Consider the following 24,135-nt stretch of genomic DNA (forward strand, 5'->3'; position numbering starts at 1 on the left):
GACCGGTGGCACATAAATGAGTAGGAAAATATACTAAAATGTATACTGAAAGAAACAGAACAAGCTGTGTCCAAGAGGGATAAAAAGGTGATTCAGCAGCTCTTTATTATCTCTTGTTGTTCACTGGCCCTACAGCAATGAGTCAGAAGTCTGTGAGATGTGTGATAACTGTGGCGTATAATTGGGTACTTGCTAGTTCAAAGATAATACGGATTTTACCTTACAGGGTCTGCTCTAATTTGGCCCTTTAGCTCAGTCTGGCATGGCCAGGTGATGGCTGCTGTGTTAACAGGACAAATCTGGTTTAGTGAAAAAGTATGGATTAGAACTTAAATGCTGAACTTTTTCACATTTCGTCACAGTAGTGCCGTGTTTTATTTGGTTTTTGTACCACAGGCCACAACTTGTGCATAAAATGATGCAGCAAAAACATTTGTATGTTTAAGACACACGGATATTTTTATGTTTCTGAAAAAAAAGTATTAAACGGCACAACTCAGTGATGGGGTTATGCATGTAGTAAGCAAGTGAGAGAGAGAAAAAGATGGGAGGCAGGATGATGTCCTGGACCACCCTCATATTGTATAGTTGCATGAAAACAAGCAATGCTCTGCCTCTGTGGTCCACCAGGGGTCTCTATGGAGCCACAGGGCCTCAATCCAGAGCAAAGGAAGAGCAAATAAAACAGCAACCAAAATAAAAAATAAATAAATAAAAAAGGGCCCCGTATTATGACAGGTGGAGACACTGTAAAAGGAAACACCGAGTGTGCCACCTCTGATGACAAGAGGCTTCACCCATGGATCTGAACAGCATGTAGGATTGTAGTATTGACTGATCCACTGCTCTGCTGACATCAGCTGCAGTGTCACTCTCCAGGACTTATTGCGAGGGGGGCTCCTCATGCATATGGCAGTGTGATATTCCCATAACGACGGCGTGTTAATTTGTGCCGGCTTATCTGCAAACAGCCAAGGCGGCGGAGGTAACGCGCTCAGGCTGGGGAACGCACAAACAGCCAGGCAAGGATTTAAACACACAGATCCTAACATTTAAATCCCGACTTCTCGGCCTCGTCAGAGCAGCAAAGTGACTCTAAAAGCGATTGTCTCTACTATGTTATCTCCCATAGACACTGATGCATTTCTCTATCAGCAACACATTTTAAAGAGAGAGAAAAAAAAGGCATATGGTCATGAAGCGCTTAACTGAGGAAATGTCATAGTCAAATCAAAGACTTCTGGCTAGTGTACAGAGCATTGTTCTGTCCTTCAGAGCTGAAGATTAAATAGATTACAGATCAAAACATCTGCATGCAGGAAGGGCACCATCAGTGCTCAATTAATCTGCTAACACTTCCCTTTCTGATTCAAACAGTCAAGCTCTATAGAGGTTAGATCAGTCTTTTCTGGTTTTTCTTTATTTCTTTTAACTAAGTCACACATTAAATCTCAAAGCTTGTGGGGAAAATGTCTCAATATATATTCTTTGTGGCTTATTATGCATAAGCATGTACAAATTCAGCAAAAAATGCAAAGTTTTATGTCAGAATATATAATAACGATATTCAAGAGCAACACAAATTATCGTCATTTCTGATGAAACAACCCACAGCTAAAGTCCGGTGATGTATTATGTCTATTAAAACCCTTCACTGCCAGAGATCATACATAAAAAATGTAAAAAAGGAGATGCCAAATTAATCAGAAATAGCTTGACATATAAATTCAGCAACTATGTAAGAAACAAGTACATTTTCAAAGCACTGAATGAAGGAAACCCCATTTTAGAAACTTATAATTATTGTTGTTTTTTTTTAAAATCTCTCATCCACTGGTGCAAAATCCAACATACATGAAAGAGAATCAAATTTTACTCTTAAAAGAGCTCAGTTTTTATTGTTTTGGATGAAATATCCACACATGCTTTTAAAATACAATGAAATGTCCTTCCTAAAATATTATTATCGCTGTCCTCTTTCCCACCAATAATTCCTCTAATGCCAGCATTGTGGTTTTCAGTAAAGAGTATCCTGCAGCTCATTATCCAGCAGGACAGGAAGAATGGGCTTGTGACCCGATAAAATGCCCAGAAATCCAAACTGCAGCTAAGCGAGGACAGGTAAAGGGCTTTTTCACAGATTCAGCAGGATGTCGGAGCAGCAGGAAGTGATTCCTAAAAATACTTCACAAGCTCTGAGGAAAGGTACGCATTATCCTTTGCTCCTGCCCGACGTTCAGGCTGTGACAGACAAGTGTAATTGCGGCGGCTGGGTACCAGCTCGCGGCACCGTTGCCAGATGTGGCAGCTTAATTGTCTGTTAGTTCAGCATTCACTTTGTCTTGCTTATTACAGCCTGAGCCTCTCCAATCAAGCTCTTTAAGGCAGCCATTGACAGCGCTTTGTTTCGCAGTCATTTAGCCATGTCCCCCTCGTATATGGTCAATCTTCTGCTATTCATATTTGGCACCGCACCTCATTATCACTAAGCGGCAACTACTGCTGCTGTTCTCCTTAATTAAAGCAGGTAAAGCAGATATCAAGAGACAATAAACCACTAACAATCCGTCTCCTAACTTCATAAATGTGTTAGCACATGGCACTCAACAGGTAGGGAACTGCAATCTGTTGTCACTTTTTAATTTGCCAGAAACCAGGCCTGAAAATGAAATAAGGCAATACTTTGAAATATTACAGGGCCACTGGAAACAAAAACAAACAAGCTGGGGGTTGGGTTAATACCAAGCCCAATTCCAGCCTTGCAGAATAGAGCATGACATTTGCAAAGATCAAAACCTACACTCTACATTGATGATGCTCTCATAATACAACGTTCGGCTGCATGAAAGCAGCACCTATTATTGCTGCAACGAATCCTCGGCGGCGTTGCGCTTACAGTCGTGCATAAAGGAGCCACAGTTGAACTTTCCCAATGAAAACCTCATTAGACATTAGTGAAACACTTAATGGGTGCTTCATTAAACATTAGAGAAATGCCATGCTGGATGAAAGAAACAGCATTGCACTGTGGTGAGAGATGCGTTAGATGAGGGCAGTTGACATGTCAGCTTTGAAGCACATGTTGCTAATGGTTATTCAGTGGCGTTTATGTGTTGATCATCTGAGATTTTAATCTTTTTTTTTCTTCCAGGTTAAGTTTCTCATCCATCTAAAGTGTTTACTTCACATTTAGTTCCTCCATAACCACATACTTTAATGTATTTCATTTCAGCTTAATGTGACAAACACAAAGAAGGAAAAGTCAATTGTTTTCGGAGTCACCTTTTGCTCCAATTACAACTGCAAGACCCTTGAGGTATGTCTCTACCGGCTTTGTATTGAATTTTTCTCAACTATTAATCTTTCGAAAATCACTCAAGTTAACTCAGAACTTCTCGCCGCCATCCCGATTCTTTCCTAAAATGCTGATGCAGCTGATGCAGAAGAATAAAAGCAAGCGTCCCTTCCGGCAATGGTAGGTGGGAAAAGGACTTTAACATTCATTTAGTACAATAAGAGGAAGAACTCCTGACGGGCTTAGCACAGGACAACAAAGCCGGATCAAGAATGTCAAAGTGGCACCATATAGTCCAGATGCTGACAGGGAGCCAGAAAGCCATAGAAAAATAAAAATTATGCCAAGAGGGGATGTAAGGGAGCGAGAAAAAGACCGATGGTGTGACCTAGTGGGTTCTTGAAGATCTCACTGTGTCACCTTTGAAGCATGGCTGCAACCCCAGCAGTACTATTTTCCCAGATGAAGTCACCTGCTGTTAAAAGCTTTTCTCGGACACACTTTGGTAACACGTTTTAGTCTTTTTTCCCCCCTAAGCATTGTCCAGGGGAAGTGAAGTGTCTCAAAGCCCTTTTGTAGTTCTCCCCTGAGTGTTGCAGGACTGCAAAACTAAATCTACTCCCATAAAATGAAGCATTTCCACTCAGAAAAAGCCTCTGTCTTGATTCAGTTTTGCTGATGTTCACTTAACTTTGCTTGTTGGAAAAATGTTCAGGTTGTGTAGCTGAAGCCCTGGAGTATAATTTGTACTTTTAAGTTGGGTGTCCTCACAAATTATGACCATGGAAAACAGTGTTGCATCAACTTAAGTTAAAATGCATTATTGACACTCAAATGAAAAGTATGTTCTCTGTATAGACACCTTTTAATTTTATATATGAAATAGACATGTAGGTGCCCCAAGATCAATTACTTTCCTAGGGAAAGATGGTGTATCATAACTTGTTGGCGCATAAATTGTTAAAACTACAGTTCCCAGAATGCAATATTACAGAGCACAGAGTTAACATAAAAATAAAATCAATCTAAGTAAAAATTTCCGAGAAAATATTAGATTTTTGTAGGAGTAGTTTGAAATACTACATATATTTCTTAAAAACAGTATTCCAAAATATTTGAAGTTTTACTTTTATTTTAAAATTCATTGTACAAAAATCCTCAAAATGAATGGCCCATAAATTAAAAAAAGAATAAAATTTAGCTTACCATTTGGAATTTGCAATTTTGCCTCCTGCAGATTTAAATGATCTGAAGCCTCCCACATTATTACCATTTTTAAAAGGCATCAAGCTAGTTTGTATTTTTACAAATGACAGTTTTAGATCAGCCATCAAAGCTTGTATTTTTATGCCAACATGTCAAAGGTTTATCAAAGAATCGATCGCATGAATTTTATTCCAGCCAGGGCGACCCTCGTTTACCAAAACATGACAATCCAGAGGAGAAAACCAACCAGATAGATCAAAAATAGCTTCCAGAAAGACAGAAAGAGGATTGAGGAGGGAGGCGAGGAGCACTGCTGTGTTCCTGTCCTCCAGTGGGTGAGTCCATGTAACGAAAACAGGATACAGCAGAGTGGTTGGAACCACGGGTGATTTTTCCACTGCTACAGGAAGTGCTGCATTCAGCCAAAACAAGGAGGTCCAGGCAGCAACTTAACTAAAGCAGCAGAGTGAAGTGAATGAGCTGAACGTGTTTCCAAAAAATGGGAGGGAAAAACTGCTGCAATTTGTCATCTCACACAAGCAGCAGATGGAGTGTTAAGTGTTAGCTCGGTTGGAGTTCACACTAAATTTTTTATTTAAAGATGTCTGTCAAAAATATTTTGAAATTTAACTATTACATCCAAGGAACATATTAGCTTGGTTTTCATTAGCTCTTTATTAAGTTCAGTTTCTTGAAGGAAAACGTGGGATTTATTCACATTTTTCTGCACATATTGAAGGCTGTCGTACCTGCAGGTGATTGCACGCACACGCTGGACCCTCTTCATCACTGTCACTGGCTAAACCCGTCAAGAGCATTACCTCAAATGTGACCCATGTCAGGCCGAATGCCATTTAATCAACAGATTTATGAAGCCATTAATTTTAGATATCTCATATCTGAAAAGGGCTTGTGAAACACATTTGCATAATGCAGGACCAGTAGATATAGGGCACAACTAAAGGGAAACGTGAGGAGCTGTCCTGTAATCCACTAGGTTGAAATCAAATGTCCAATTAGAGGAGTGGTTTAAAGAGACAAGAGCTGAAATAAAGGATTTCAGAAATAAACTACTCAATCTACACAGCCCTGTTGACACACACATGCATTATTCAGCTAAAGACAAACAACAAACTAGAAATCTCCACAGCTTAAGCTTTAGCACAAATTTCAAATGTTAAAGACAAAAACTGCTTTTTCTAAATTGGGAAATTAGATATTTTCACTAGTTCCCATAGGTTAACATAGCAAACACATCAAAGTCTATATTCTCTAAAATAATCCTCAAGTTTAAAATCCTTGGTACAGTTTTCAATTCCTTTCTCCCTCTTTGTTTTCCAGCTCACCTTCCTTTCTTCCCTGCCCTGCCTGGAGCATGTCGTCTAAGAGGTGGGTGAAGAAACAGGTTTCCATAATGAGCGGCGAATCAGAGACGGGAACAAACAATAGGCGCTGGGTTGCAGGGTGCAGGAGGAGCACGGTGCGCTGCAGGAAGGGCGCAGAGGGAAAAAGGTTAAAGCTCCGGTGAGAGGGGGGGCATCATCCACACGGCACGCTTGCTGCTTCCTCGCTGTCCGTCATGTTCACAGAAAAACCCGCTGTGAGATCTCAGCCTTTGTGCGTCTCCGTGACATTAGGGAATAATTGGAGTGATCTGTATTCTGCGTGTTTATGCATTTCTCAAATTACATGAACAGACGGAGGAAATCTAAAATCACATGACGAAAAGAGGGCCGTGTTGGGATTCTGCGACATTTGGCTTCAAGTGGAGCTCGGAGAAGCATAGTGATGTAACACAGATGACGTGTATTTGGTAAACAAGCCATGACAAGAAAATGTTTCAAAAGATTCATCTGGGTTTCTTTCCACAAGACTGACATGAACATCTGGGGACGGAAAATGTCAGACTGACAAGAAAACCGTGCGAGAAAAGCTCTCCTCAGGGACGGTGTGATGTCTGCCAGAACAGTGCATTAGCAAAGTGAAAGATTCTTACGTTTTAAGGTCAAAGGGGGTCATCCAGCTATGACTGTTCAATGTCAGCTGTGAACAGATGCAAGAGAAAACAGTCTTTGAGGCATGTCCTCTCAGAGTGACACACAGAATAACAGGTTTTAATGCTCATCTTATTAGAAAGGAATAGATTATTTATAGTCCATCAGCCTGGCATCTAAAACCAGCTTTCCTGCCTGCAGGAGACTGAAACTCAGCAGCTCCTCCAGAGTTACCAGGAAGCCGTCCTTCAGAAGCAACTGGCTGCAGATTTTGTTTAAAACCAAAAAGCGGGAATGCAAAAGCGTGGCGTACAGTTCAGACTTTTGTTTCTAAAAAGAACATCAAAAACTATCATATAAATCCCACTTCAAAGTTATTTGTAACTTTGTGTTGTTCCAACACTTAAAACCAAAATAGTAGTTTTTGTTAGAGGAGTACCATGTTTTATTTTAAATTATTTTTGGAAAAAGCAGAAGGTTTGCTTTCATTCACCTTTTTACACTTTATAGTCAATTTGTTTGCACTTTTACACACACACACGCACACACACAAAAGGACAAATGAAAAATAGAACCATGGATCCAATAAACAGCAATGTTTCTATTTACTTTATCCCGTAAGTTGCTTTAATATCCCCACTCTCCTCCAAAGGTGACAGTTTAATCCCCCTAACACACACAGTGGCACAGTTTGGGACCTGTTCAGCTTTATGGTTCCGCTTTACGATAGGTGTGCCCAGAATTTAATATTCAGATAAGAAAATGTTGCATCTTGGAACTGCTGGGCTCTTCAAACCCCCCCATTGCCATCCATTTAATTAAAAACAATACAATAAATTATGAGCAAAACGAGGGACAGAGAGAGAGTTGAAGATGAAGAAGCAACTAGGTGAAGGTAAGTTATTGCCTCAAGCTGGAAAACCCTTTAAAGGGAGACATGATGCATAAATTTAGAGTGCAAAAGCTTATCTGTCAGTCATCTCCTCCCTCAGGGAAAGAGTGGGGACTTGGTACAGATCTATATTTTATGATATATTTTATGCTACGGATAAGAAAGAAATTAAAATATGTGCATAATATGGACGGATTGGAAACTGACCTGCGGCCTAAAAATATAGAAATACAGCAGAATCAGTGCAGATTTGACACGTATGTCACCCCTGCACCGCAAGATCCCATCTCCCTCACGTCATTTTCACAGGCAAGACCAGAGCAACGTGATCCCCAATCATCAGCCTCCATCACCGCTTACCATCAGCGCGCGCCGCAACACAAACAGACAGATGAACATCTGCTACGATCCGCAAACCAGCAGGAACATTCGGGCTCATTTGCTTCACTCACTGTTAAGACAGTAGCTTCTCCGCTGCTGCTGGGGTTGTGTGATCCATGATGTGATCAGGGCTCAGTGGTGATGTAAGTGCTATAAATCACAAGCGTTATCGGTGGAGTTAATAAAATATACGGCGCGGCTGTTATTGCTTCTTTCTGTTGCACGCTGTTGGTGAGGAACTGGGGTTAAGGAAATGTGTTTAAGTTGAGAGAGCGAGCGTTTTGATTTGGAGGGGAGGATATTTATGACTTTAGATGGAGAAGCAAAGATTTAACCTGGTAAAGTCAGTTTATAAGTTAAAGGTACTGCCAGCTGATCAAAGCCGGTGAATAATGTCTGATTTTGACAGAAATATATCACCTTTCATATTTATTTGGCTCCCTTAGTAAAAACAAGTGAAAATTGTAAAAAATTCACCTTTTTTTGCAACAACATAATCTTAAAGATCCAAAATACATAAAAATAAAAAGCTGGAACTCCACTGGTTTAGGAGCTTTTAATGACTAATCACAATGAATGAAAAGATGGAAGAATGGATAGATGGATGTGAGCAGAAAAGACAAAAGGACAGAAGGAAGAAAGATGATCTTACCTTGCATGCAAGTGAGAAGCTTTTTCCGCTTTGGCATCGCAAACATAAATGTGTGCAGATTGCTAAACTTGCTAAGCAGTTTTTCATGAGAATTTCTGTGAGCACATGCACACACACACACAAATACACACGCACACACGATGCTGAATCAGCAGGAAAATGAGTGACGGAGTGTTTATGCGATTGCGTTAGTCTGCTATTTGTCCAAGCTCAGGGATACTTGCGATCTGCAGCAGGCTTTGTACATGTGGGGCAGCGGGATAGAGAGACACAAGGAGCATACTGATCATTCTCCAACATGCACAGATTAAATTACAGAACCAACTCTGTCAGTCCCCCCTGTTGCTCTGCATTTACATTGCTTCCATCTGAAGGTAAACAACCAGACACTCCTCAGGGTGACAATAATTGCTCTTGATGGTCTCCAGCACCTTGCCTTGTCAATATGGCTCCTGGCTGATCTCTGTGTTTTCTCCTACGGAATCACATTAGTATGTATACAATCTGAGAGACATGCTCCAAGCCGAGTTTCTGCTCTACTGTAAACCTAATATTACAGAAACCAGAACACACAAGCTGGGTAGGAATAGAAGTAAATTAGGGATTTTAAGAATGGAATAAACTGTTTTATTTTACTGACCATGCAGGTTCAAATCAGCTTGTATTACACACATGCCTTTTCCAGACTTCCCACTCTATTTTATGCAACCACTAAAACTAAACATATGGTGAACATCAAGTGATCACTCTTCTTGGCAGAGTTGGTATAATTCATTTAAATTGGTTGATTTCCTGGCATCAACCAAGTTTGTCACATAATTTGAGTCAGAGTTAATGGAGAAGTATCATTTTAGTCTGATTTTCCCAGTCAAAAGCCAGTGTCATTTGGAAACACCCAACTTGGTCAAAATTTCAGAGAAGTTCTGGTTCAGCCCTTCAACATTATTCCATCCACTTAACCAAAACAACTTAAAATATTTCTACCAAATCAGCAAGAAAGAGGTGGTTTCTCTGCAACTCAGAGATGAACATTGACTCTGATACACATGGAGATGTTTATGATTGTGCTTGTTTTTACAATTGCTGCAGTTTTTTGGCAAGAAGAAGTACTCTATCTGAATAGTTGCTGTGAGTTTTAATAGGTTTCTGCAACTGGTACGTGTCGTCTGGGAAGATGAAGCACTAATAGAAAGAAATCTCAAGTATTGCTCATCAAATTGAAAGGACAATTACTTGCAGTCATTTTTTTTGTATTTTCAGCTCAAATCAATGTCATGAAACTTTTTAAAATGTATCTTTTATTCAGGAGGAAAGAGGTGGAACAAATCTGACTAAAAAGAGAATGAATTACAGTAAATAGATCCATAAAATGTGACATCAACACCAAGAAAGACTTTTTAAAAAATCTGTTTAACTCAGACTTTAGCTTAGCAGGTAGAGCATCGCTTAGCTCTTATGCTCCAACTTGGGACATTTCCTATGATTGGCATTGGCCACTGACAAGCCAAATGCTCTGCTGAATGCTGAATGACTCACCTCCGTGCTGGACACTGGGTCGAGGTCAAACCACTTTCAGAGGTGATGCGCAGCAGGTTAGACTGACCCGTGGGTCAGAGAAGTAAAGTGGAGGCAGAGATGAGCCGGAGCGCAAGGAAGATGAAGCTTGCGCAGGACAGCAGTTTATTTCACCAAGTCGTTAGGAGACGAGTGTGAGTTGCCGCTTTAATGAACAGGGGTTTTATATACATAAGATTTAGATGCCAATATCTGAAAATCTAAAGATAATGGCTGAAAAACTGGGGAATTTATTTTTATTTTTTTTCTCATTTGCACCACGAACAACAATTTGGTGTTTAGTCTGGTTGCTGTGTTCTTTTAACATATTCATGTTAAAAGAACTGTCATAGTATCAATTTTATATCAGTGAATACTCTTATTGCAACTAACTACTACAACTTTACCCACATCTAACAATACAATTACAATACTTGTGCAAATTGCTTTTTTGGGAGTCCTTTAGAAGATCAAATGACAAGAGACAAAGAAAAGCATCCAACAAAACACAAACAGGAGGTTAAAGTAGCTGCTGCATTGCAGCGAGGGCCTTGGGGTGTGAAGCGGGTGACTCGGGGTTAATCTGACGCTGGGGAGGGGAGGCAGTGATAGCGGCCCTCGTGGGGAATTACTGGAGAGATTTGGAGGGGATCTGCTGGCAGCAATTTTTCCGTCTTTTTTATTAGCCTCCATGTGCAATTTGCTGCGAGCTGCTTTAACATGACAGGCAACTGTACGTCTTGCTCGCGCTCTTAAAGCCTCGTCTCTCGACGTGCATGCACATGCAGCGCTGGGGGATGCTGGCTCAGCCAAGGAAGGAATATATGTCACTTTTTGTTTGTTGTATAACGGAAAATTGCTGTGTGCTGCTCCCTTACAGCAATGTTCCTCATTTGCTCGGCCTCCCAGATGAGAAGTCAAAGGTTAGCAACGGGGATTAAGTGTCTAACTTAAAGCTGCTGCAGAGGAGAAGGAAGGATTCATGAATTTATGGTCGGATGTGGGGTTCTTCCTGACGCCGCCCAGCTGCCACGCTACAAACTCCAGGTGAGTTTGCATTTACACGTCTAAATACTGAACAACCGTCTGTGGACAGCGATATCCTCTGCAGGAAGCAGCCACACATTTCGTATTGTCTATCTTCCTCTCACACACAGGCTCTTTCCAGCCCTGCAGGTGTTTTGCTGCTTAGTATGTAAAGGATAAAGGATAAATCAGCCCTGACTATGATGAAGGAAGCCTTAACAAATGAACTTTTACAGCTAATTGTAAAAGTTCACACTTCCACAGAGGTGACAAAAAGTGGCAGATTGGCAGAAGGGCAACCAGGTGTGAGCATCACTGGAATGATAATCAGAACCCACTGACTTACTTAAGCATTATTTTGCACAAGACACTATAGCTTGAGAGCCACGCTGAAGCTTAATTGCAAAGTTTTGCCTCTTGCTGAGTTGTTAAATTGAAGTTTTTACTTTTTAACTTTATGATGTCAGCTAGAGTCTATATAAGAGGGGCTTTTTTAAATTGTAGAAGTAGAAATTAGACAGAAAAACTGCCCAATTCCTGATTTTTGTTTAAAAAAATACATTATAAAAATCTGTGGGGCATCATATCCGAGTAGAATAATTTGACCCCATAAAAGCCTGATAAAAGGTGCATTGCTGAGTTGATCTATACAGAAATGTAGAATAATATCCTTATTTTGTTTTTCTTCACTATAGCCAGCCAAATATCCACAACCTGAAAGACTCAAACAGTCTTACAAAACCCTAAACTACATTTGAGGCAACAAACTGAGAAAGCAGTGGGGGTGAATATCAAAGAATCTGCTTTCCGACCCCCTCTTCAAAGCTTTATTGGACCAAATCTATTCATGAGGAAATGTAGTCTGATGGAAACCTTGCAATTGCATTAAAGGAATCTGATGATTGGATTTTAAGAACCAGCAGTTGATAAAAATACATTCTTAACTGCAATGAAGATATTCTGTCAGAAAAGTCCATTTGATTTTTTTCATTTCTTTGCTTTGTGAGTTCAGACGTGACATGATTGCTTCAGGCAATCACATTTTTAAATATCGATCACATAATGAAGCATAAACTAAATCAAAATTGAGAAATTATTATTTTCTCCCAGGCAAATCACGTTTTTTTCATTTTTAATCTTGACTGAAGAAAGGACAAAGGTAGGAAAACAAACTAATCTTCACCTTATTTTAATAAATGGACAACTGCACAAAAGCTTAGTTTAAACTTGTATATATCATTGATAAGCACTTGTCTTCACAAATAATCAATAAAGAAGTTACACAAGAAGTAGATAAAAGAAGAAGGTAAAATTTGCCTATTTATCTTTGTATAATAGAACCAGATTTGATTTCCAATGAAGCAGATCCAGTTTTACTCGACCCCCTATGGATAGCATTTTCTCATTGTGGGGTGAAATACCTCCGGGACTTAACATAGAAAACTGTCTGTCTGGCACTGCACAGTTCAAGTCCGGAAAAGTGTATTTGTTGAAAAGAGGAGGAAGGAGAGAGAAAAAAAGCTGAGAATCACAGAAAGGTGGCATACCTTGAGGGACCGAACTAATGAAGCAGGTAATGAATGAACCTGCTTCCTAAAAACCTCTAGCTGGCACAGCTGGAGCATAATGGACTGCAAAAACAAATGAGTCACTTATCAGCTGAGCTTCTCACCCACCAATGTTATTTTGGCGTAAATGCCAGAAACTTTTAATGTCCAGCTCATTACAAAAGACGATCAAGTAACTTTTTGATGAATAGACGCGAAGGTAGATGGTTACTGAAGTGTTTATGGGACTTGAATGATTTCGCTTTAGTTGTGTAACTTCTTGTGAATTTCCTCTACCCTCTGGTTTGAGATATTGATGTTTCCTTTTTCTTTTCACCCTTCTGAATGAGTTCAGAAATTCTGAACTCCTTAAAAGCCCTGAAATTGTACAAGTTTTTAATTGGCTGATTACCACACTCTGGTGTTGCTAATGTGTGTTTTACATTCAGGAGACTTGCTCTCCAAGGAGTCATCACACTGAAGCGCTTGGTTCATAACAAAAGGCCCACACTAATTCATCTGGAGTGAAATGGAGTGGCAGGCGGCCTCCCAGCTGACCACGCTGTGTTGTCCTCCAGTGTCCTGCTCCCCACCTTTGGGCCTGATCCGGCTCACCCGCCTGTTATGCAACACGCCCCTGCTATGCCCCATCAACCCAGGGAGACACAGCCATAGGCCTAGCATCCCTGACTAAAAAGCGTGTGCACATATGTGTAGCTTTGGACCTTGAGGGTGTTTTCTCCTCTATCAACACGGCCCCTGCTGAGGGTGACACCTGCAAATAACAGTTTAATAGCTGATTAATGCGCCTGGCCTTCTCCCCAGCTGCGTGGGGCAGCCTGGTGGGCAATTGAAAAGTCTTTGCTGTCTTTACTGCATACATAACGCAGTGCCACACACAAACGCATACAACTATAGATAGCTTCGCATAAACACACATAAACTGGGATGTGACCTGATAAGAAGATTGTAAAAGTGGGGCAGACGTGCCAGCAGCTGCCCAATGACTGGGTCATACATCATATTTCCTCCACCTGCTCCAAATTCTGCTTTGTTTCTATTCATAACAGGCATAGACACGCTTCCCAAACTGCAGTCTACAGTTCCTGGCGAGAGTATTTATATCACTTCAAGTTTCTTTGTCTACAAACTTAAAAGTCTGGGTGTGTTGAGTGAGACTAAAATAATACTGATTTCATAGAGAACATTGACAAAACTGTCGACATATCCATCAAACAGCCCTGCATAAAAACAGACCCATGACATGATGCTACCTCCACCGTAGGATGATGTGAAGCATTAAGTCTCGTCCACAAAGATTGATGGGGACAAAACATCTGTAAGAATCAATCTCAATGCACTCTGTGTCAAATCTACTGATTGTTACCCCCAAATTGTACGTCAACTGTACACAAACTAAACAGGATAGAGAATTAAATGCATGAAATTGAAGACGCTTAGTAAGATAGAGAGGGTAAAGTTAAATCTGTGTCCCTGATGGATTTGATAATACCAGACTAACGAAGAAGCAGTTTAATCCGACAGGATGAAAGACAACATATAGACGAGCATCCGTTCTTTAGAAAGTGGGGCATGTCAGACAGAGAAACTTTGCTAGAAACTGAAAGCAATGCAATAAAAAACTAAGGCACAAGTTACGAGATAAGGAAACCAGGTTTAATAGTTGTAACAAGAAAATTTAATTTATTTTCCATCTCTACGTTGATAAATGAGTGAAAAACAACTCCATTTATGCTGGCTACAATTGACAAAATGATTTATATCCCTAAATAAATATAATATATTAGCCACCTGCTTAGCAGATAAAATCTCTCAGGTAAGCCATATTTCACTGGAACGATCCAGTCTCTTTTCTCACGTAAATAGATAATGTCTGTAATTTTACTGCAGCTGCCAAAATTCCCCATTTATTTCTCAGACTCCATTCTTAAGAACTAAGCAGAGCTTTCACTGCCTATTAAACCAAACACACGGTAATAAAGGTGTCACACTGGGTGCGCTGCTGACAATAATCACTGGATGTACCGAGTGCTTCTACGGCTAAATAAAGCGGGAAGAAACACTTAAAGAGCTTAGAGCAAAGAGATTAGTTTTTGCTGAAAGCTGCCATTCAAAGTCTGGTGCTGATGAAAGCAATCAATACAAACAGCTGGATCAGGAAGGCTGGCACACAAGATATAACTATATTTTACAAACTGCATTATGTTATTATTAAGATATTGTTTTTCCAGGTGAGCACAAGGACAAAATCAGACATCAGTGTGTTTCAATCAATAATTGTAAAACTGTATAGATCAACAAAGGCAGCTAGCACAAGTTTTATTACTACAAAAGTTTTCCTTTACAAAGACATCTTTTCATGTCTTTGATTTTACTCTGAACTGAAAAAGAAGGTGAAAGAAGTTTCCTATACAACAAAACTGTCTATTCTCGTTTTGAGTCGAAGAAGAAAATTCTGTATCTCCTTACGAAAACATCAGTGGGTGCAGATCAAAAGATGCTCAGCTTCACCTTTCTGAGACACACTCTGATTTGCCCCACAGTGGGAGATCCAGGATGAGTTCCTGTCTGACAGATGCCTCTCTGTTCCCGAATAGACAGTTCGGCTTCAAGTCTCACATCAAACCGCAGTGTCTTCATGAAATGTCCAGAGACGACTCCTGCAGCTTGATTACATGGCAGTCTCTAGAAAAAACTATTCTCAAGCTTCTAAAAGCGCAAGAGTAAGAAAACTGAAAGATGGCTAGGGCTACGTAAGGACCATCTACTGCTGACCTGCTATTATGAGTACACAACTCATAAGTCAAGCCAAAAAGAGCTTGACTTAACTTCATCATGTATATTTGTAAGAAATTGAGTCAAATTTGGAAAAGCATGGTTAGTATTGTTAACCAGCAGCTTAATATGTTAACTCACTCACATGGTTTAATGTTGCATATATGTCCAATATAAAGTTTTGAAAAAGTAACCATTTTGAACCTCGGTTATTACAATTCTTTAAGGGAAATCAGTATTGGTCACAAATCGCTGATTGGTACATAAGACACACAACACAAAGTGGAAAAGATTTACTTTAGATTGCTACGTTAATTTTGCTGTCAGAGAAAATACTATTGTTCAGTCGATATAAGCAGCTGCAAAGTACAGTTAAGGATCAGCAAAGGTCAGAATATTAGTTTTCTGCTGGGAAAGAGATCCTGAATAAGCACAGGTACGCCTCCGTACATCAGTTTCATGCTTTACAAGATGATAAGCATATAAGTTTTCTGTGCTGACCACAGAAAACCAGTCCAAGTTACAGCTTGACATACAAAGTGAACCTCAGTCATTGGTGTTACCTTAAACCAACATTACCTGCAGTTCTTTAAACTCCTTCGAAGTGTTTGTGCTTTCTCAAGGTTTTGCAGGTTGTGAGAAATAAATATTCATCTGAAACACTCCCTTGCATGTTGATTGGTGGAGACTTTTTTCCTCAAGTCTAGCTTTTTGATGAGGATTTGCTGTGATTGATAATAATGAGAAAGCATCAGAGATAATGGGCTCTCTGGCATTTTCCTGAGTAATTTGCACATTTCCAACCAGTGAGACATATTACTGAACACTACAGGCTGAAGAGGCAGTGTGTTGCATCTTCAGTTTGGTACTTTAAGAGTACCCATTGACCAGTTTAATAATTGCTACCACATTGGGAGGTCCTGGTATATTAGATGCATCCAGTTACTACTAAATTCACCAAAGCACTACTTTGCAGTAAGAAGGAAGTACAACCTCTTAGGAGACATTAATCAGTTGATCTTAATCAGGCTCAGCAATAATGTAAATACAACCTCAAGAGCACAGAAACGCAAAAAAGACATTGATTTGTAACTCTGTAGGAAATAAAATTGAACATAAAGTACAAACAAGCAGGAGATTTGGCCAAATGCTTATCAGAAGCGTAGAGGTTTGTGTTGAGAATGTCAAGGAAGACATTGTGTCAATGCAGGGATTGGTGCAATTAATCAATCAAAGGAGAGCCATAAGTTCCTCTCCAGTAGTGGATGTGCTTCTTCTAATACGCTAATGTGCTTTTCAACCTGGTAAACACCAAAAAACCTTTATCATGTCCTCATATGTAGCCTGGAATAGTGGTGGGCGTCACCTTGTTTTACCATAACTGTTCATGTTCTTGTAATGATAAAGAAGAATAGAACGAGACAGAGAGTGGTGGATAATATGGGGGAACGAAGCAGAATAACATTCTGATTGTTCTGACTAATTACTGAGGACAAAATGGGTAAACGAAGATGAGGATGGAAGTACATTTGATGGCTAATCACAAAATCCTGTGATTTCCAGCTAGTGATAATTACGCTCTATAATTTCTCCAAATGTTGCATTTCAACCAAACATCCTGGTGGTAGGAAAAGAAAAAGACGAGCTGCTTTACATCTGTGGCTGTTAGTGGGAGCTGAGTGGCATCCAGCCTCCCAGCTCCTCCCAGCCAGGCCACTAAATCACTGCGTCTCTCCTCTTGCCTTTCTAGCCTTCTGCTGAGGTCAGCTATGAGCGGTCCAGACGTAAAAGGGGGAGGCATCCATCACTTTTTTCTTTTATATGCCCAAATCTTCTGCCTCTTAATGCGGCCCCAGACGGCGCAAAAGACAATCCAATCAGCCAGCTGAGATCCAATCCTGCCACATTTGTGGGTTTTCGGTATTTGCAGACTGGAAAGTGCAGCGAGTTGCAGAAAAGGGAACGAAGATGCATACAGCTCCTGAATCGATCCATCTGAGAAAGATACAGCCAAGTATGGCTGCATTTAACACAACCTTGAGGAGAGGAAACTAATCCCTCTGTTGGCAATTCTTTGAACAGACAACGTAAACACAAAACTGATGATCTTTCTCAGGGTATAGAACATCCTTCACTCCCGACTGGAACTGGGGCGAGATAAATTAGGAGCAGTTTTCCCAGAATAGCCTCCTGAGACTAATAAGACATTCTCAGAGAATAGATGTCCATTTCATTGTGCCCCTGCTCATTCTGTCAGATTCATATTGTCAAAACACAGAAGGGAAGTGTCACAGTAAACAGATAATGCTGTCGGCGGATAAGCTGACATTACACCCCAAATCGGAAAGATGCTATTAACCTTGAATTGGGAAGCGGAGACAATCTATCATACCACATTTTATAACCGCTCAGATTCTTAGCCAGTCAATGGACTCTTAATTATTATTTGGTTGCCCAGCAGCTGCAGAGGACTAAATTTAAATGGCCACGTTTTTTTAAGGGCATCGCTTCCTCAGCTCTGTAAGGATTGCATTGGAGGTTGAAAGTTTTCTCATCACCAAAGAATTGACTTATTTCACTCATTGAAACTGTTTTTCTTCTCATGAATGTAGGTGTACTCGTTAAGTTCATAAACATACAAGAAGATAACATATAGCCACTGATTGGATCTCACTATTAAGATGTAACGGGAACGTCACAAAAGATAAACGCTTCACATGGATACTAAACTCCTTCCTTCGTTTTGACTAAAGGATTCTATTTGAAGAGGACAAATTTGTAACTCAGAGACTTTAAAAAATACTTACTACATTTTTATGAAATCAGCTCTAATAAAAAGGGTCAAGTCAAGATCGTTGACCTAGAGCAGCAAGTACATTAGACTTGTAATAAGTGTCTTATTTGTAGAATATGCATCAACCTTAGTATGAATAACAGGAGGGGTTCAGTGAGAATTCACAACTGTGAGATGAAATATTGCTTCTTTTACAGCAGAACCAAGCACTGAGTGTTGCTTTTAACATTAGTTCTACCTGCGTTGCAATGAAGACAACACTATTATTAAAAAACACAGAATTATGTAAAAGTAGCAAATGAGTCAGGGAAACATCCCTAAAAGTGAATTATGTAATGTCATTGTAGCGCTTTGCTGTTTTGCTTTTGAACATGCACGCAACAGTCTGCTAAAAAAATAAAGCAAAATGGCCAAAGCTCCGAATTAACCTGTAACTGCAGTAGAATTAATTAATTAGAAATAAAATTCTTAATTTGAGGGCATTTATTGAGGGGAAAAAAGTCAAATTAAGATGTACGCACATATATCCTGATATTTCAGGGTCACTGAAGGAGAAACAAACACACAGCATCATCGCTCCTTCACCAAGCCTAACAGAGGACATAAAAGACATACCAGACCAACCAAGTGTGTATTTGTATAAAATGAAGTCTTTGCACACCCTTAACTTGAATAAAACTAATTTTCAGAAACACATAAATAACAGAAAGGCACTCATGAACATCTGCAGAGTCAAATAATGACAATAAATTGATTATATTAAATTAAAAATGTGAGTAACATAAAAGCCACAGCAAAAACTAAAAACTAAAATGAAAGATGATGACATGCAGAGACAAAGTGAAAGTCAACATACGAATGTAAATATGTCAACTGGAAATGATTGTTTTCAAACCTTGATTTTCTTTCATTTGAAGCTTAAACATACCTTACCTACTGAAATATTCATCAAAAACAAATACAGCATCCTTATTTTTACATATTACAAAGAGTGTGAATTTTAAAAACACCAACCTTTATTGCTTCTTTTTCTGAATTACTATGTATCATTAGATGCTGCTCCTAGAGAGAAGGAGTCGAGGGCTCTTTTCACTCCATCTTGATCAAACAGGAACAACTCCAAATACGCACAGCAGAAAAAAAACTTCATAGATTGTCCTTTTATCTTTGAAATGTCACATTTATTCACACTTAAACAAGGCTTGCCTGCATGCACTTGTTTGGATTGTACTGCAAGGTCGCATTAAGATTCAAATCATGCCTGCCTCCCATCTTGATAAATGGAAAGAGTCTGCAAAAACTTCCCTAAATGGCCCTCTGGCATGGCTGGGGAATAAATTGAGCTAATCAAGGATGGCCTCACAATCACTGCATCCACAAAGTAATCAAAGAGTTGAAAAGGAAGCACACTGTGCATGCAGATCTAGGAGTGTGTGCATGTGTGGATGCGTTTCAAATTTGGCTTCAAGATACCGTCTTGTCTGGGCACTAAAAGCCAATTTGGAGTGTTGCAGCCATAATTGTACATGTGCGTTGTCACGGCACAAGTAAAAGCTTTTCTGCTACAGCCACATGGAAACTGAAAGTGCACAATTAAGCAGCTACATTGAGGACCACCTCATTGATGTGACAGACAGACAAACCAGAGCAAGCCCAGCCAAACTTAGACCCGATTAGTTGCGTTGTAAACATAAAACGAGCTCACCGGACAAAAACAAATGACTCAGAGGGGATGACTTTGCCAACTATAAGTTAACTTAACCATCCACATCCACTTCCTGTTTATGTTTTTGTCTGTTCAAAATGAAACAAGGACAAACAGACTATCCCTGTGGGCTAGATGACTGGGGTATAAATCCTGGAATATAGGCAGAGTAAAACACCTGGTTTCCTTGCTAATGGGTATGCTTGCACTCCCTTCCAAAAGAGTTTCCTGCTGCCAATTTAGTCACTGGCAAGGATATTCTCAGAGGTGGCAATCGCGGGAAGCAAACAGTGAACGTGTGTGTGTGTGTTACTTTGACCGATTCCCCCTGCGGAGCTGAGGCGTGATGGATAACCACTCAGCCAAGCCGCTGCTCTTTTCAACGAGCCCGGGTTATCTCCCAGTGGTGTGGCTTCATGAAACTATGCTGGAATGGCAAATTCCAAACAAATTCAACTTGGTCTCAAAGGTCCTCAAGGTTTGAAAGCAAAGCAGAGGCTCCTTTATCTGGAGTCAAACAGTAAAACACTTTATAACACCGATTCTCATAGAGATCTTTGCAGGTTGCCCATTTTATCAAAAGACAGACATAAAACACATCAGAACTGCAACTACCTGCTTACATACATCTATTTTCCTTTTCTTGAATATATCAGACAAGTCCAATTGAAACACAGAGAGAGTAACGATCAAATCTGCCATTTATATTCACTTCTTCTACAACCAGATCTTTAACTTCTTCCTTCAGCATATAATGCACTTCATAAAAGAATAAAAGATAGTTAGCAAGTTTTCCATGATGAAGAAGCTCAGTGTGGATAACATGAGAACAGTTTGACTTTACTGCCAAAAGTGCAATTTTTAATTTTCAGATTTCTTTGAAGTCTAAATTGCCAATTCCATTTTTAACCATTACAATTTTTTTTTTAAGAGAAATACAACATAGATGAAACCTGATGCAGGCTCTTTGATTAGTAAGTAAGAAAAATGTATGTATACTTCATCTTTTAAATAAAAAATAAGATAAACATAAAAGATAAAACAGCATAAGATAAAAACTAAAACACAGTCAGTATGAATAAATTAATCTTCAGCTGTTTCTTAAAAAAAAAAACCCAACAGAGTCACAATCCAGTACCACAGCACTAAAGGATTCATTCCTTCCGGTCTTAAAAAGTGTTAAAGATGGAGGAAAGCATTTTGAATCCAGCAGAAAATGAAGAAATTACAAGTTTATCCTGTTATATGTATGAAAACAGACGTCTTGGTAGCATTTTTGAAATATTTGAGTTATGGCAAGTTGCTTTAGTAACTTTCACCTATATTAGGGGGTGGATTCATTAATAGGCTGCCCTGATTTTTTTAATTGTTGTAGATCAGTAATCGGCCACAATTTACATGTGCAAATGATCTTTTCTCTCCCTGCAAAAGTTTGAAAATCAGCCGCTGTCTCTGTTTGTTGTGCATTGACTAAATATGCAAGTCACTAAAATGGACAGGCAGTCCTCTGTGGCCACACGATGCAAATATGACATTGAAGCTCAGAATGGGAAAGGCACAAAACTGCTTCATCATACAGTCTCAAATAAAAGGACAAATACAAATGTCTAATTTAACACTGACAGCTTGTTTCACCCACAAATCCTTCCCACTGTTGAGTTTTCCTCCTGAACAAAGACAAATGTTTAACAGTTCGGCCTTTACTGTTCTTTTTCAAATACTTTCAGCATCTCAGCAGGGGGACCTTGTGCCTTACAGCTCTTACCGAAGAATCGAGGCCAACAGAAATCACGTGGAACACGAGGGCACAGGTAGTTGAGAAATAAAACAAACCTTTTCTGTCCTAAAGTACCTAGAGGCCTAAGTTCTTGGAAAGCCTGCTGAAACAGGTGCTGGTGAGCAGCAAGTTGGTGTATTGACTTGATGATGGGAACGTTATGGAGGGGACAGAGAGAGGCTTTATTTTTCTAACAGGCAATGGACCATAATCCCTCTGTTTGTTGCAACAAGAGGGTAAATCAAGACTGTGTCGAAGCTGAATCATGTTTCCTGTAGCCTCCCCTCCTTTTCCAAGAAATGCTCCAGCAAGAGAATTGCTGAAAGGAGTTAAGCGAACCGAGGGAAATGCACTTCCATTCGGAAAGGAATTACATGGATATCCCTGTGGATATCCTCTGTTCAGAGAGCAACAACATCTACCCTGGGATTAAACGCAATGTTCCTTCACAAATCTCCTTTGAACGTCGAGGTACTTATGGACATGTTCTCTTTCTCAATCTTTTTTGTAACTTTACAGCGTGTACCTTTTGGACGCAGGTGTTCAGCGTGTGCTGCGTTTTCCCAATGGGAGCAATCACTGATGGAAAGCAGCAGGACCTCAGGAAATACAATTTCCTGCTTGCAGGAAATGAATGTGGCGTGTGATTTCTTTGATTAACAAGGAATAAATAAGGAGCTGATTGACAATGTGCACATATTGAAGCAAACACTTGATTGTTTGCGGTCCTCGCTTCTGACCCCTTCTCTCCCATGACACTCGGTGCATCTTATCTCTCGACCCATGCCTCCCTTGCTCTCACACTGCTGCCTCCCCTGCTAAGAGGAGGAACTACTCTGTCTGAACAGGCCCTTCCTCTGTGCAGGGCTGATAGGGGCTCAATCTGACGGCTGATGCTCAGGAAGAGGCTTATTAAAGGGGGGCCGAAGAGTAAGAGGCCTGGCCTTATCACGGCGAGTAAAGCATCTCAACTCTTGGGGCTAATTGGCCGGGGGACCAGTGGCCAGCTGCTGGGCAGAGATTGGGTCATCTGATGGCTCCCTTCTTCCAAAATTGCTGGGTCTACTTTTACGCTTTTGCACTTCTGCTCTCGTTTAATGAACACAACCGTGTGGTACTCTAAGTTCTCTCAAACCCAGACAGCAAGCACTCTGGCAGTCCACCCCACATGCAGTGATTTGATTTATGAAAGCCTGATTGCAAAGATTGTGTGTGTGGGAAGAGGGCTGGCAGTCCCAGAGCTGCAGCTCTAGGTAAAAGGATTAATTCGGCTTAAAAAGTGGAGCTGCTGAATCACTCACAGGATCTCAGATACAAAATGCCTTGTTTACATGAAAACATTTCCCCATGACACCAGGCTTGATATTTACTCAAAATGTGCAGAGAAAATGTTAAAACTTCAGGGTTGGTTTTAGACAAGAACAAGGGCAGGAAATGTATTAATTTTCTTTTTAGCTTTTGCTACACTGAACCTTATCTTACATAAGTCAGGATCTGCAAAATAAAAAAATAAAAATAAAATAAAAGCCCAAAACAGAAAAACAACTTCACTGTCTTCTCTTGAAGTTTTGAAATCTTTGCAGACAAATCTATACATTTACAAACAGCTCATGTATGAGGGACTAAATTAAATATGCCAATATATATTACATATGCAAAAATAAGCAAACTCTTCAGACTCTCTATGGGCATTTGACTGGAATCCCACTTGTGCTTATGATTCAGTGGCAATAATTTAGGCAGCACATGCTGTCCTATATACGATAACATGAAAGAGAAAAACAAGCCACAAGGCTGAGAGAACTGCAAGAAACTGCAAGAACTGTCTCAGCACATAGAACCGGGGAAGGATGAAAGAACATTTTCACCGCAAATGTCTAAATCCTAAGACCCCTCTGTTATTGGAAAGGTTTGGAGAGTTGGAAAACAAGCCAAACTGTAATTAGCACTAAAGAAGCTGCAGCTAACCGTAAGGTCAGTCGTGACATTGGGCACTTTGAATGGGATGCAAAATGGTTCCCTATTAATAAACTGGAAGGACTGAACTTACAGAGCAGTTAAAAGTATTTGCCCCTTGTACATTTCTAAAGATTTTCTTTAACTTTATCATATCAAGCAAAGATATGGGGAGGAATTTAGATCCATTCTTTGTTTTTCATTCATAAACGGCCTAAGGTCATGCAACAGCCTCTCGATTGAACTTAAGGACAAACTTTGACAAGATCAATCCAAAACCGCCCAAATGTGAACTTGCTGATTCGTTTCAGATCATTTTAAGGATGAGTAACCTAAGCAAGCTTTAGCTTAAGCTCATTAAATGACTGACATTTTCTTTAGGATTTTTAGGATAGAGCAGAAATCATGGATCATTTGTTTTCTCAAATGTCAGATATGTGAACACCTTCTAAAATCTTCCACAGTTGTCTGATTCTTCCAAAACTCTTAGGAATTACAGAGCTGAAAATCTACAAAGGGTATTCATGTTCTTAGTTGTCAGTGGCGGTTTTTGCTGTGAA

General features: G+C 39.9%; 1 protein-coding gene across 2 annotated transcripts in view; it reads right to left on the minus strand.

The window, feature by feature from the left end:
- LOC129379073 (interleukin-1 receptor accessory protein-like 1) overlaps window positions 1-24,135 on the minus strand; it is a 185,347-nt gene that overhangs the window by 24,858 nt on the left and 136,354 nt on the right. The window lies entirely within an intron of this gene.

This window comes from Poeciliopsis prolifica, unplaced genomic scaffold, assembly GCF_027474105.1.
Source record: "Poeciliopsis prolifica strain line A6 unplaced genomic scaffold, Auburn_PproV2 SCAFFOLD055, whole genome shotgun sequence".
NCBI classification, from domain to species: domain Eukaryota; kingdom Metazoa; phylum Chordata; class Actinopteri; order Cyprinodontiformes; family Poeciliidae; genus Poeciliopsis; species Poeciliopsis prolifica.